The sequence below is a fragment of the Ambystoma mexicanum genome, chromosome 4p, assembly GCF_040938575.1.
Source record: "Ambystoma mexicanum isolate Mex_15411 chromosome 4p, UKY_AmexF1_1, whole genome shotgun sequence".
NCBI lineage: Eukaryota > Metazoa > Chordata > Amphibia > Caudata > Ambystomatidae > Ambystoma > Ambystoma mexicanum.
In genome coordinates, this window is record NC_090927.1 from 302,661,784 (window position 1) to 302,674,931 (window position 13,148).

At 45.1% G+C, this 13,148-nt stretch overlaps 1 protein-coding gene across 6 annotated transcripts in view; it reads left to right on the plus strand.

Annotated features, from left to right (window-relative positions):
• Positions 1 to 13,148, plus strand: part of ITSN2 (intersectin 2) — a 2,589,317-nt gene that overhangs the window by 2,423,375 nt on the left and 152,794 nt on the right. The window lies entirely within an intron of this gene.

Sequence of the window (13,148 nt, forward strand, 5' to 3'; positions counted from 1 at the left end):
CCTCACTGATGATGCCAAAGATCTCTGGGGTTACTCATACGCTACTCTATGGTGTACTTTGCAATCCTTGTTTAGATAATGTTAGTTTCGACACCCTGTGTTTGTTTTCCTCTTTTTCTTTTTTAAATGTAGAGCAAATTTTCATTGTTTTTGTTATTGGTGGATTTTTGAAGCTTCCTGTTTCTGTTGTAGAAAACTCAGCTTGATTAACTGCAGACTTGTAGTTTTCTTTTTTTTATAACTTCTATGGGTTAGTTCTAATAGGCCAGCTTAAGTTGCAGGTATGGCGCTTCATTGGTAATGCAGTTGCTAAATTACTTTTCTACACACAGGGCTAAAACAGGCCTGAGATTTGCACCACATGTGCAGTAAAAAGCACAGGAACCTGTGAATTGCCTGACTTGACAAGCTTTTTAGCACACTCATGCAGTGAATACGCCAATATCGCTGCCGTGCATGTATTTGTGCAACTGAGATCTGTAGTGGTGGTGGCCATTGCCCCATTCAGTTTCACAGATTGTGCAAAGTTCCTGTTGCTGCATGACGTTGTTGGCACAGTCTGTTAAAATACAACTATTCCACAAGCATCAGAATGGTGACATGTTGACATTAAATGTCCGCACAGGAACTATAGTGCAGGGTTTCCATGCAGTCTTTACAGGTCAATGCAGATCAGAATGTGCAGATGTTGGAAAAGAACCCTTTCTGTGATGTTTTTCCTCACATCCACACATATCAGAACGAAGATGTACCTCTCCTAGTGAGCTTATTTGTAGTCCTCTAGGACAGGCGATTTATGGATGTATCCCCCAAGAGGTACGAAGGTATGATTTGGAGAATTGATAGTTATGATAGCATGTTTTCATAAGGGTTTCAGAATGGAATTCTTGTCCTTGGAGGCACTGTAATGCAAGTTTTGTATCGTTCAATTTTCAACCTCAAAACAATGAAAGGGATGAGTTGCCATTGCTTGGATCCACACCGGTGTCTGCAGATCTCTGGAGTCGCAGAGCTATTTTACCAGACGAGACATGGGAATCGGAATTTGCTGACGTTTCTGAGAGATTAATCCAGGCGGTGGAAATGGTCAACATTATTTAAAGGCTTGTCAAAATTGATAGATTAATGTATCTATAATGGTTGTTGTGATAAGCAGTCCATAAGGAAATTAGCTAAATAGTACAGTAATTAAATTAATTTCTGATGAGTGACACTCTTGAATGTGCTAGGGATTAGAATGTGTCAATGGCCCTCATTACGACCCTGGCGGAAAGGGGTTTACGCCAGCGTAAACTTCGCCGACCCCTTCCGCCTGAGTACGAGTTCCCTTAGCGCCATGGTGAGTTTAACGCCTGCTTTTTGCAGGCGTTAAAATCCATGGCGCTAAGGGACCTTGATGTTAATTACGCCACCGTAATTTACGGTGGCATAATTAACGCCTTCCCCACTCCCATTATGCCCTATGGGGCAAGAATGGGAATGGGGAAGGGCAAAATGGGGATTGGGGACTTACCGCCCCGCCAAGGTCGGAATGGGGCGGTAAGTCCGCCAACCACCATGGCGGAATTGCACCCTTAGCACCATGGACCATGTATAATTGAACAATCAGAAGAAAGTAATTACAGCTGTACTTAAAAAAAAAAAAAAGCAAACAGACATCCGCTGCTAATATGTGTGTCCAATATGGCAGTTACTTGAGCATGTATGGGGGTGCCTTTCTTTGATTAAGTAATAGAGAATAACTCAATGGTCCAAAACATGACTGATTGATCTCCCTCACGGTTGGCCTTCTAGAGGCACACACCTAAATGTGGTTGCCTTTGCCACCATCAATGCTGTTAGGGAAAGAGCCCAAAAAATGGCTTGCGCTATTTCAGTCTCATCGGCCATTTAGAAGGCAAATACTGAAAATGTGACCTACAGCCTGATTAATTTTCTAAATTCACTTCTTGACCATCCGACTGACTACGTTCCGCCAAGCTTAAACATAGATGGGTATGGTGCGCAACACTCTCAATTGTGATGGACACTCAACTGCCTCTGCCTGAAACATACTGGCCTTTATAAGGTTTGCACATGCCACGACTGACACTGCCCCATCCCTTCACGCCTCTCTGAGAACCTTCTAGCAGTGTTTCTTTCTCTTGCCTGCATGCATATAGTTTATGCTGCCCAACTTAAATCTTTCAGACTGGAACATGTAGGGTACCTTCTGAAGTGTAAGGCTCTTTGTGAAGAAACCACAAATCAGAAACACAGACACAAAGAGAAGAGGCATTCCAAGGAGATTCTGTTTTGCTATTACTAGAGTTTCAATCTTCCTTTTTGTTACAGATGGCCTAAAGAACACGCCAACTCCTGGAGCTGGGTTAAGGATTTAAAAAAAAAATGTGCACAGCTCTGACCATTCCTCACACACTCATCGAGAAAATTCAGTTTCCACCCTAACCCATTAGTGCTTACTCCCCAGCTTAGTCTCTAGAGCTTATTAATCCCTACTGTCTAAGGTCTAACATTTCTAGCAGTGCGGGCCTAAAGGGAAACGCCTCATCAGGGAATTCCTAGACTAGCCCTTTTCTATCATGATGTTAGTTCTATTGATGTTCTAGGGGTGTGCCTTCAGACACAGAAGCCCTGCTCTCTTATTCCTCTTACGTCCAGATGTTCCTTTCAGTACTTCTCACCACTATTCTACCCTCACCACCCTCATTCTTCTCGGTCACCCTCCTTTCACTCTCACAATTACTTTCCATTCACTCTCCACACTCCCTCTAGGACTCTTACCCACTTTGCACGCACACTCACAATACAGCACTACTTTCTCTCACCAGCCAATGACTCAACTTTTCTCTGAAACCCCTCTACACTACAAGCCACCATTCTTCCTCCTGCATGTCTCTTGGTGTGCCACGGTCTTTCCGCCTGCAACCTCACCTGCATAACCCACACCTTCCTGTTTCCTGTACCTCTTCTTCCCCCCTTCTCCCATTTGTTTTCTGACCCTGACCAATCTAATTCGCTGTTTCTCACCCAGGAGGTGTTAAAAAGGTCTGCATTTACAAAAAGGGGCCCTTCTAGCTCCATGACCCGCCAGGTGAGTGCCATTGCCTCCTCAGAAGCACTCGCCACCAAAATCATTAACGCTGTCAAACCTACCTATCAGCCAAAAACTGCCTCAACATAGCCCGAGCCACTGTTGGGGCTAAACTGGACTATTGCAACTTTCTGTTTGCAGGCACATCTGCCAAAAACCTCAAGAGGTTACAAATCACACCAAAAAATGCCCTCAGTGCAGCAGTAAGCATTCCAAAAAGGGATCACATCTCACAGGCCAGAAGAGATGCCCACTGGCACCCAGTTAAGGGGTGCATTCTGTTTAAAACGCTAGCAATCACACACAAGTGCCTTGGCCTCACGGCCCCTTCGTATCTCTCAGAAGAATGAGTTAGAGCCATCACCACCATACCAAAGTGGTCCCATCTGACCAACATGCTCTCTGTACCTACCTACAAAAGAGCCAAAGCGGGAGGATCCAGCTTCCTCTTTCTAGCTCCAAAAAACTGGAATGCCTTACTTGCATCTCTCAGAAATGTAACATCCCATGCTGCCTTCTGCAAGGTTCTGAAAACCAAACTATTCAACTAAATACCTTGCCTTAGACATACAACACAAACCTCAACTTGTTCCACTGTAACCACAGAATCATTAAGTTGGCAGCTCTCCTCTCTTTTTCTCTTGCAAATAGCACTTCAAAACTGTAAACTTTGCAATGTTCTGTTTTGTTTTTCTTGTTATACTGTCATTCTCATGTAACTAAGCAAGCCCTAATGTAACAGCGCCACGATGCCCCAGGGCCGCCTTGTGCACTTTATAAATAAGCCACGCCTCTATTGTGTTCAAGGAGATGCCATGTTCGGATGCTGCGTTGTGGCAAATTCCCAGGTAATTATTGGTGATTTAAGCCTTGGAGAGGGCCACTCCACGGCACAGTGATACGAGTCTCTGAGGGGGCTACGACGCTGCTGCCAAAGCGTGGCGTGTGCTGCTGACTCTTGGTGGTGCGAGGAGTTCCCTGCAGCAGCAGGGATCCACTGTCTTTCACCTTTTGAAGGAATGCCCCTGCACGTTCACACCAGAAAAAATACAGCCTGTCAGGGGAAAAAGGCCCAAGACATGCTTGCAAGGATAACAAGTATTTATTTCTACAAAATAGAAATGCATCAACAAAGAACTCTGCTGTTGGCGAATGTGCTGAGCTTTGTAGGCATGTGTGGCACATTATAAGCACAACAATGTCACTGATGACACAATCATATATAGTGCAATTCTACAATACGGATTGGAGGAGCTCTATACATGTAGGGCCTGCTCCATATGGGATGCCAGGCCATTGGTTAATCTTCATCTGTCCATCTCCGTTCACATTGGTGCTGTTGGGCTCCTCATCCGCGGTGAGCTGACCTAACAATTAATTAACTACTCTGACAAACAATGTTATTCTATCGTGATAACAATGCACCTGGCAGATACAGGGATGGGCTCGTGAGAGAGCCGAGGTCACACACACTCCCAGAGAGAGCTGCAACTCCCAAGGTCCTACGCCTTAGTTTTAGGCTATAATTCTGATGTCACCCTGGACCTCGCTGCACAAATCATGTGACCCATTTCTGAAGGCGCTATAGCCTTGCCTTCTGATCTTAGTGATCGATTGAGGAGTGTAAAAGTTTTATGGTCGGTGGTCTGGCTCTGGGTGGTGCTGTGGCATGCGGGGGTCATGGGACGAAAGCATGACAGAACTGTATTTCTCATGTGGGTATTGTTGGGGGCAGGATGGCTTTGCTATCTGTTTCGTGGGATGGTACTGCCAAAAGGTGCTCTGCTCCCTTCTCATGACCTTGCAGGGCGCATTCCTCCCAGGGCTCAAGGGCCTGTAACTTTCTGAACAATGGAGGATGTTGTGGATCTCTTAGACCTGGCAAGGGTGGGTGGTGGGTCTGCTTGCGCTCATGCAAAGGGCCTAATACTAACACACAAAACGCTGTTCGCCGCGCTTGGGCCTAACATCTAAGATGGCTGCCGCTTGCCAAGATGGCATCCACACCTGCATCTAGCATGTAGCTTGTAATGCATACACTATGATATCTAAGCGTATATTTCTCATTCAGTATCGCTTAGGGTGGGAACTCTCCTTTCCAACACTTTCCAGTTCTCTCTCTTCTTGCAGCAAGGATAACTGTGCCGACTATGATCTGCGGTCTTGAGGCTCTGTTGGGTTACGCTCTTCTAGGTGATCCACCCTGGTTTCTGGGTCTTTCTGGTTGACTGCAATGATAAGAATAAGGCTGGAAGGCCATCTTTTGCAGAGGTATGCAGTGATGCAAGGTGGTACCATTCAGATACAAACAGGCACTTGGGGAGGGGACAGGAATTAGGGGCCTCTTAACTGACTCTAGCTTCTGCCCCTGGTAGGCCTCCTACCCCAGACTGAGAGGGGTGCCTATCTCCTCGTTACAGGGTAAGATTAATGACCTTGTCGCATGTGCCTTATGAAGTTATCTGAAGATTACGAAACCCTACAAATAAATGACTTCTTTAGCCCAACTAAGATATCATCCTGTTGTATTTTTTGGGATCAACACGTTATATGAGAAATACTAGTTGGGGTGCGAGTTATGGTTCTGTAACTTAGCTAACTGAAGAATTTCTGTTTTTCTCGATTTTGCAATGCAACTGTAACTTATGTTTAACAAAGCTTTTTGCTGAATTTAACAGAACGACATAACCATAACATTCCCATAACCGCTCCGTGCACCACTGGCCAGATTACCCTGTTATATCTGGCCGAGTTATAAGCGATCCAAAATGTTATCATGGATAATGAATCTGGGGGCCTCTGGCCATGGCCACAATCAACAGGGCATGGCCTTCAACCACGCATTGGGCCCCACCTAACCACCCATGGTGACCAATGTCCCCATAACCGGTCCATGAGCACTATCAATGGCAAATGGCCTGATTGCCTGTGGCATGGGCAATCTGCCAGAGGTACACGATGCCCAAAATTGTCTTTTCGTATGGATAAAAGATCTAGGCCCATTGGCCATGATCTGCTGCCATCGCCAGTGTCCACATTCTGGGGTGCATGGCCTCTGGCCATACCTTAAGCACCACCTAGCCACTCACAAAAGCCAGCGGCCGCATAACTTGTCTGTGGGCCAATGGCCTATGCGTGCAGCACCATTTCCAGTGGCATGGCTCATCCAATATCTCCTTAACAGGTTTGAGGGCCACTGGCCATATTAGTTATAAACTGCCCAGAATTAGCTTTTTCTATGTATATCTGACCGGTGGACCACCGGCCACGTTTCCAAGGACAAGGCCTTTGGTCATGCCTCAGGCTGCCCCAATCCACAAACCATAGCCACTGTGCCTGGTTTGTGGCCATACCCAGTGGCCACTGTAAAGAAGCTGAAATCGAATTCACAAACCTGCTCACTGTACATGACAATGGCGGTAAAAGTGTCTGTGTTTTTTTGCAACCCTGTAGGTCATATTATAGCCCCCTCCCACCCAATACCGTAGGGAATGTGAGGGGGTTCACAGAGGGGCATAATAAGACCTAAAAAGTGTAACAAAAGGGTGTCTTTGCCACAAACTTAGCTGATCTGCAAACCCCTCTGGTGCTTTTGTTAACATATTGCGTGCGTCCAACCAATTCCATTACACATTTCCTTAATTTAATTCCCTGAAAAGTCTGTAAAGGCGGACACCCAGAAGTAAGTCAGTGAACTGCTCTGAGACATCACAAATGTTTACCTACTTTTTGGCCCTTTTAAAAAAAAACTTGCTTCACATATTTGCACCAAATTTGTAAAAGCATGTTGTTGGGAACAGGCATCCACTCCTCTCACAAATGTAATTAAAAAATCCATGTAGCAGTACGGGTTGTAAGCGTTGGTGTCAATTGGGATTTCGCAAAGCTTGTAACTCACACTCTTTTCTCTCCCCCCAACCCCTTGATGGAACCTTACTTACCTTTCCCAAGAGATTCAACATCTGGTCTTATTTCTTTTGGGGAATGTTTCATGCAGATTCGTCAAACTGTGCCAAAGTTATAAGTGGACTGAAAAGTGCTCGTACTATGAGGAAAGAAAAACATAGTGATGTACAGGCTGCTCAGTTGACCTCTGACCCCAAAACCACAATCTTTGAAAGGTCTTTCCACTACCACCCGAGGCGCTCATTCCATCTGCCTAAGGCTGCCTGCAGAGGTCAGGGGACCTACAAGAAGCATCAGGTGTTAATGAACTGACTGTTCAGGTGGCCTCTAACCCCCAAAACCGCCACTTGATCCTTGTTTTGGGGCGACCCAGCAAAGGGCAAAGAGCTAAGGGCCAACCTTTCCTTTAGCCTCTTTGCCTATGAGCGATTGCTTTGCTGTGACCCGCTGCTTGATTTTAAGTACTGTGAAGGCATCATGAAGTAAGACACAGACAACAGACTTAAAGTTCAAAATAAGATAATGTATTAAATGAAATGTCAGGATGGTAGAAGCCCTAACTTGCCCTATGCTAAAGTGGGATTTCCCTACCTGAACAAAACGAAGGACAGTCTGAGTCAAAGAGTTCAACTGAAAAGTCTGTCAGTGTCCAAAACCGATCCTTGCCGTCACAACTAAAACCATACAATGTGTAGGGAGGTCAATAATTAAATAAATTGTGTTCAACATAAAGTTCTGAGCTTTGGCCAGCTCTTAGCTTCTTAAGCTTCCCTTCGCCAAGTTCGAGAAAGTTCACAAGCTCTTAAGATTACCTTTCACATCCTGTTGACTTTTGGGGCAGCTTCACACTTTCCTGGTTTCTCCTAGTTAGCCTCTTGGCTTTGGGCCCACTTGTCACACCTCTCTTGCCAGGCTTTTCCCTTATCGCACTGTTTACAGTTACAAAGTTCCCTTTCTAGTGGTCTGGTTCATACCCCACCTTTTGTTACCCTTCTTTACACTTGCTCTATTTTCTGCATAATGCTTTTCAAATGGGCACTTTCCTCTTGGCTTCTGTTCTGCATTAGCTTTGCCCATAAAACATAAAGTTCTGTATTCAATATGCCTACTTTGGCTCAAGTTCCAATTTCCACTCAGTTTCATATTCAATATATCTGTTTCAGCACTGTTTCAAGTTTTGCACTCAACTCGGTATTCAATATATGTATTTCAGCATTGATTCAAGTTTTCACGCTGCTTGCAGTTCAATTAGTCTTAAACGACACTGTGTTGTTCACATGCAGTGCTCTAGAGGCGCCCCAACTCCAAGTGACTCCCTCGACACTCACCTGTCTGCGGCTTCCTCTCTGGCAGCTCTGGCTGCCGCCTTTTTGCATCGCTGGTCAATGAGCCGGTTCCTGGCAGTTCTGGTGCTCTGCAGCAACCGCCGGAGTCTCTGCCTCCTGAACACAGACGCGGACGGCATCCTTTTCTTCCTGCTGCTCGCTCACAAATGCTGCTACACTCAGCCCAGCATGGAGGCTCCCATCCAATAGCCCACCTGGCCTGGGGGCTCCACAATTTTCATGGGCTTCGGCCGGCCTTCGGGCTTCCTCGCAAGTTGCAGGTGTGGATTCACCATCATACTTGTTTCACCATAGTTAAAGGGACGTGCCTGACCCTTACAGTTCTTTGCAGGCATCTTCCTCGTCCCAGTACCAAAGTGGTGAAATAAAGATCTAGTATTTATTACTCTCTCCTCTTCTTCGTTCCAACACTTTTAAATGCCAAATGTGGGGAAATAAGGGGAGCTGTTCTACATTAACCTACAAAGGCCAGGGGAGGGCTTGGTTGTTCCTCAACAGGAAAAGGGGATGCCGTGTCTCGCCCGAGGGCACCCCACTCCCCAATGACCCTCAACCCAGAGGATCCTCCCTTGCTTCTCCGCCCCAGGGTCAGGATCCAAAAATGCTGGCCTTTCCCTGGCCACCTGAGAAGAGAATCCACGGGGAAGTAGGAGTGAGAATACCCCAACATCATTGATCTGCCCTGCTCTCACCATGCACTGCTCTTACGATCTCTTCCTTCCTCTTCAACTTCTTTCTTCATTCTCCACTGCTCAAAACCATTACAACTCTCGTAATCTCGTCCCATCCCCATTATCTATTTTCATCGAAGTTGCCACTCTTCTTGCTCACCTACTCTCTCCATTCACAAAACCTCCAACCCTAACTTTAATCACTCTCTTTATGTTTGGAAAGATGCACATTTTTTCTGTAACAAAACTTCCTTTACCTCTGACTTCCTTCTTTCACATTCTCCCTCCCTCTCTTGACTTCGTTGCCCTTACAGAAACCTGGATTTCTCCCTCTGACTCTGCAGCCCTTGCTGCCCTTCACAACCCTGCCTACACATTGACCAACTATCCCCACCCAACTGGCAGGGGTGGGGGTGTAGATTGTTCTTATCTTTCAAACTACTATCTCTCCTATTCCCCTACATTGCCCAATTTCTCACTCTTTCGAATACACAATGTCCACAATCGCTCACCCCTATAACATTCATTTTATATCCCTCTATCAGCCATCCGGTCCTGCTGGTCAATTTATTGACCACCTCTCCCAATTAATTGTCTCCCTTCCTCCCCATCATCACCTCATCCTCACTGGGGACTTTAACCTCCCCTTGCTCTCCACTCCTCTATCCACTGGCTTTAGCTTTCTTCCCCTTAACCACTCGCTCTCTGACCTTATTCTCATCTCCTCTCAACCCCCCCTCTAATATCTCTACCGCTCCTTCCCTTCTGACCAGTTCATTGTCTCTCATCAATCTCCACTCCTACTTCTCTCTCTCCACCTACCACTGTCATTACCAAGCACATGTTTCCATTCTCCATCTACCTCTCTGACCTACACCACTCTCTCTCCTCCAATGCAAAATTCACTGTTCCATCCACTGATGAAGCCTTCACTAACTTTAGTGCTGCTCTTAAAGCGCCCTTCTCCTCTCACTTCCCTCCTAATGCATGCACTCCTAAACTCTCCATTCCATGTCCTTGAATTATACCTTCCATCCGCATCCTTAAAACAACCATGCAGAAAAACCTTCAATACTTGGCAAAGATCACCAACTCTACTTGACTGCTCTTCATAACTATCCCCCTACTCTCGACTCTGCCAAATGTGATTTCTATCTCTTTCATTTTGGCTCAATCCTCTCAACCTAGGTGCCTCCAAAACGTTGTCAACTCAATTTTCTAACCTTCTAAACTTTCCCCCATCTCCTCGACCCTACTCCATAGCATCTACTCTTTCTGCTGACCATCTTTCTCTCTACTTTGCTTCTTAAGTTTCCAACATTCAAAATACCCTTGCAAATTACCTTCTATCGCTCCCCATGCTCGCTTTTCTCCACCTCTGTTATCCTCTTCTCCTGAGGCAAATGTCTTCCTTTGCTCTTACTCATTCTGATGAGATTATTCCCTTTCTCCTCAGGGCTAACCCTTCATGTCCCCCTATTGATCCTCTAACGTTGCACATAGGGAAACTCATAGCTCCCATTGTTGCACCATATCTTACTTCCCTTTTCAACTCCTCCCTTGACAGTGCAACATTTCCATCATTCAGCAAGTTGGCTACTGTCATCCTTGCAGTGTGTGGGTATTTTGGGTAGCTTGCACCTAGCTCTTAACATTAAGTAGTTAGTCCTAAAATTGTAGAGTTTTAACAATTATTAGTGTTATGGTTCTAAACCAAAGTGATGTTGTAACAGGTTGCACAATATTTAATTTATACAAATTGTCATACATTATAATTGGTTACAAAGTGCCATCATAAATTACAATGTAGTTATAAAAGTGCCAACATACTCCATTTGGAGGCACGTGCAACTGTTCCGCCCTTTCCCAGGCTTTCTCAAGGCACAGTTACAGTACATATTATCAGTGTTATATTACTAACAACATCATTCAGTTGGTTTAATGATTCAATTGGTACTGTCCTTCATAAAGGTACTACAAGTACATTAAAATTGTCCCAAGTATATACATCTCGTGTTTATCATGCGTACAGATTTACACACATGGTTGTACATTTATCTTTAGCCAATTAACGTTTAGAACTGAAAACAATATCTCTATGCAATTCAGGTCAGGCACTGACGACTTGACGTTCTTATCATTATCCGATCCTAATTCCAAAGGTTGTAATCCCGTTGCTCCTTAAAGTGCTTCTTAGTGTGTCTGTCACAGAGTTCCAGTATTGTGGGGTTAGCCACTTTCGGGCTGGGATTTTTTCAGGATGCCGGCGTACTGTCATCCTTAAGAAACCTGGCCTAGATCTTAACTGTCCTGCCAACTTTCATCCCGTCTCTCTTCCACCTCAGTATTCCCAAATCCTAGAGCATGTAGTTTTCAACCGACTCACTAAGTTCCTTGACCCACATAAACTCTGGGATCCTCTTCAATCTGGCTTCCGACCTCGGCACGCTACTGAGCCAGTTCTCCTCAATGTCAGCAACTTTATCTCTTCCACTTGCATGCATACTATTATTCTATTCCTATTCTTCTCAACCTCTTTGCTGCCTTCGATACCGTCAACCATTCTGACCTTCTTTCAACACTATCTCTCCTAGGTATCACGGACAAGGCCTTCACTTGATTTGCTTCACATCTCGCCCCCCAGACACTTCCAGGTGTCCTGGAACAGCCTTACCTCCCACTCACCCCGTGATTATTGGTGTTCTCTTCAGTCTCTATACCTCTGCTCTTGACACATTGATCTCCTCCTACAGTTTCTGCTATCAACTCTTCAACAATGACACTCAGATCCTCCTTATCTGACAAGCAACTGTAAAAAGAATTATCCTCACCCATCAGATACTGGTTAGCATCTTACTCGCTTATGCTCAACTCCACTAAGAATTAGGTTCTCTCATCCAAACAGACTATCTCTTCCTCGCCCCATCTTCTATTCTTCTCTGCTGACCCCCTTTCCTACTCTGATTCTGCTCGCAAACTTGGGATCGTCTTCCACCCATCTCACAACTTCTTTCTCTTCATCTCCAAATCTGCCACTATGGCCAGACTTAATCTCCTTCACTGCTAATCAACGAATCTCCTCTTTAGTACTCTCTATCCATCTTACTACTGTGCCAATCTCATCTATGACCTTCCAAACTATGGTTTTTCACCTCTCAACAAAGTCCTCAACTTTGTAGTCTGTACACTGTTCAACGTTACAGCTTCATCGCCACCTGCCCAGACTGTCGTCAGTTACGCTGGTTTTCTCAGACTGAGGGCAAAGTATAAACTAATTCTCACCATCTTCAAAACTATACAACACTTGCCCCACCCTACCTATTGGCCCATCTCACTCTCTGCTCTCCCCTGCGCGCCCTACGATCATCCTCGGCTCACCTTGCCACCTCTAATGCCCTTTGCTCTCCCTGTCATTTCTGCCCTCTCCTCGCTCCCTTACTATGGATTGATCTTCCCCTCCGCATTACTCCGACTATCACTATTTAAATCCAACCTCCTAGCTCTCTTCTGTTCTGAAGTACCACTTTCATAGCATTCTGCACCACCACATCTCCCAGTTCTCCTCTTCCACCTCCCTCTCTAGGATAACCCTACAGCACTTATCCTTCACCCCATCTTCCTAAAAATAGCACTTACTCCACTATCCCGTTCCTAAATCATGCTCTATTGGCCTCGTCCCTGGTTCATGTTTCTACCTCCCCGGCATCATCTGGTCTTCTATCCACAGCCTCCGACCCATTGTTAAGGACACTACATCAATGTTTAACATTTTGTAAGCATTTTGGTGGCAAAAATGCATTGCTTTCCCTCTAATTTCCATAAATACATTTTTTTAAATGTAACCAAACTACAGGATAGCTATCGCAAACCATGTAAATAATGTATCTTACTTCCTATGTACCACGTTTTAATAGTCAACAATTTCATAAATTGTGGTGATTCTATGAACAATGTCACAGATAGCTTTAATAGTTCCACAAACTCAGGGAAAAAGAGTACAAGGGTTTTTATTTAATTTCTCAAGTCTTTGTTATGGTGGGAAGACTCCAGGTAGGTCCAACTAATGGATGTACCTAACTAATCCCTCAACCTTCAATGGGCTCTCTCTACCCTAACCCAGACTTCTATGAT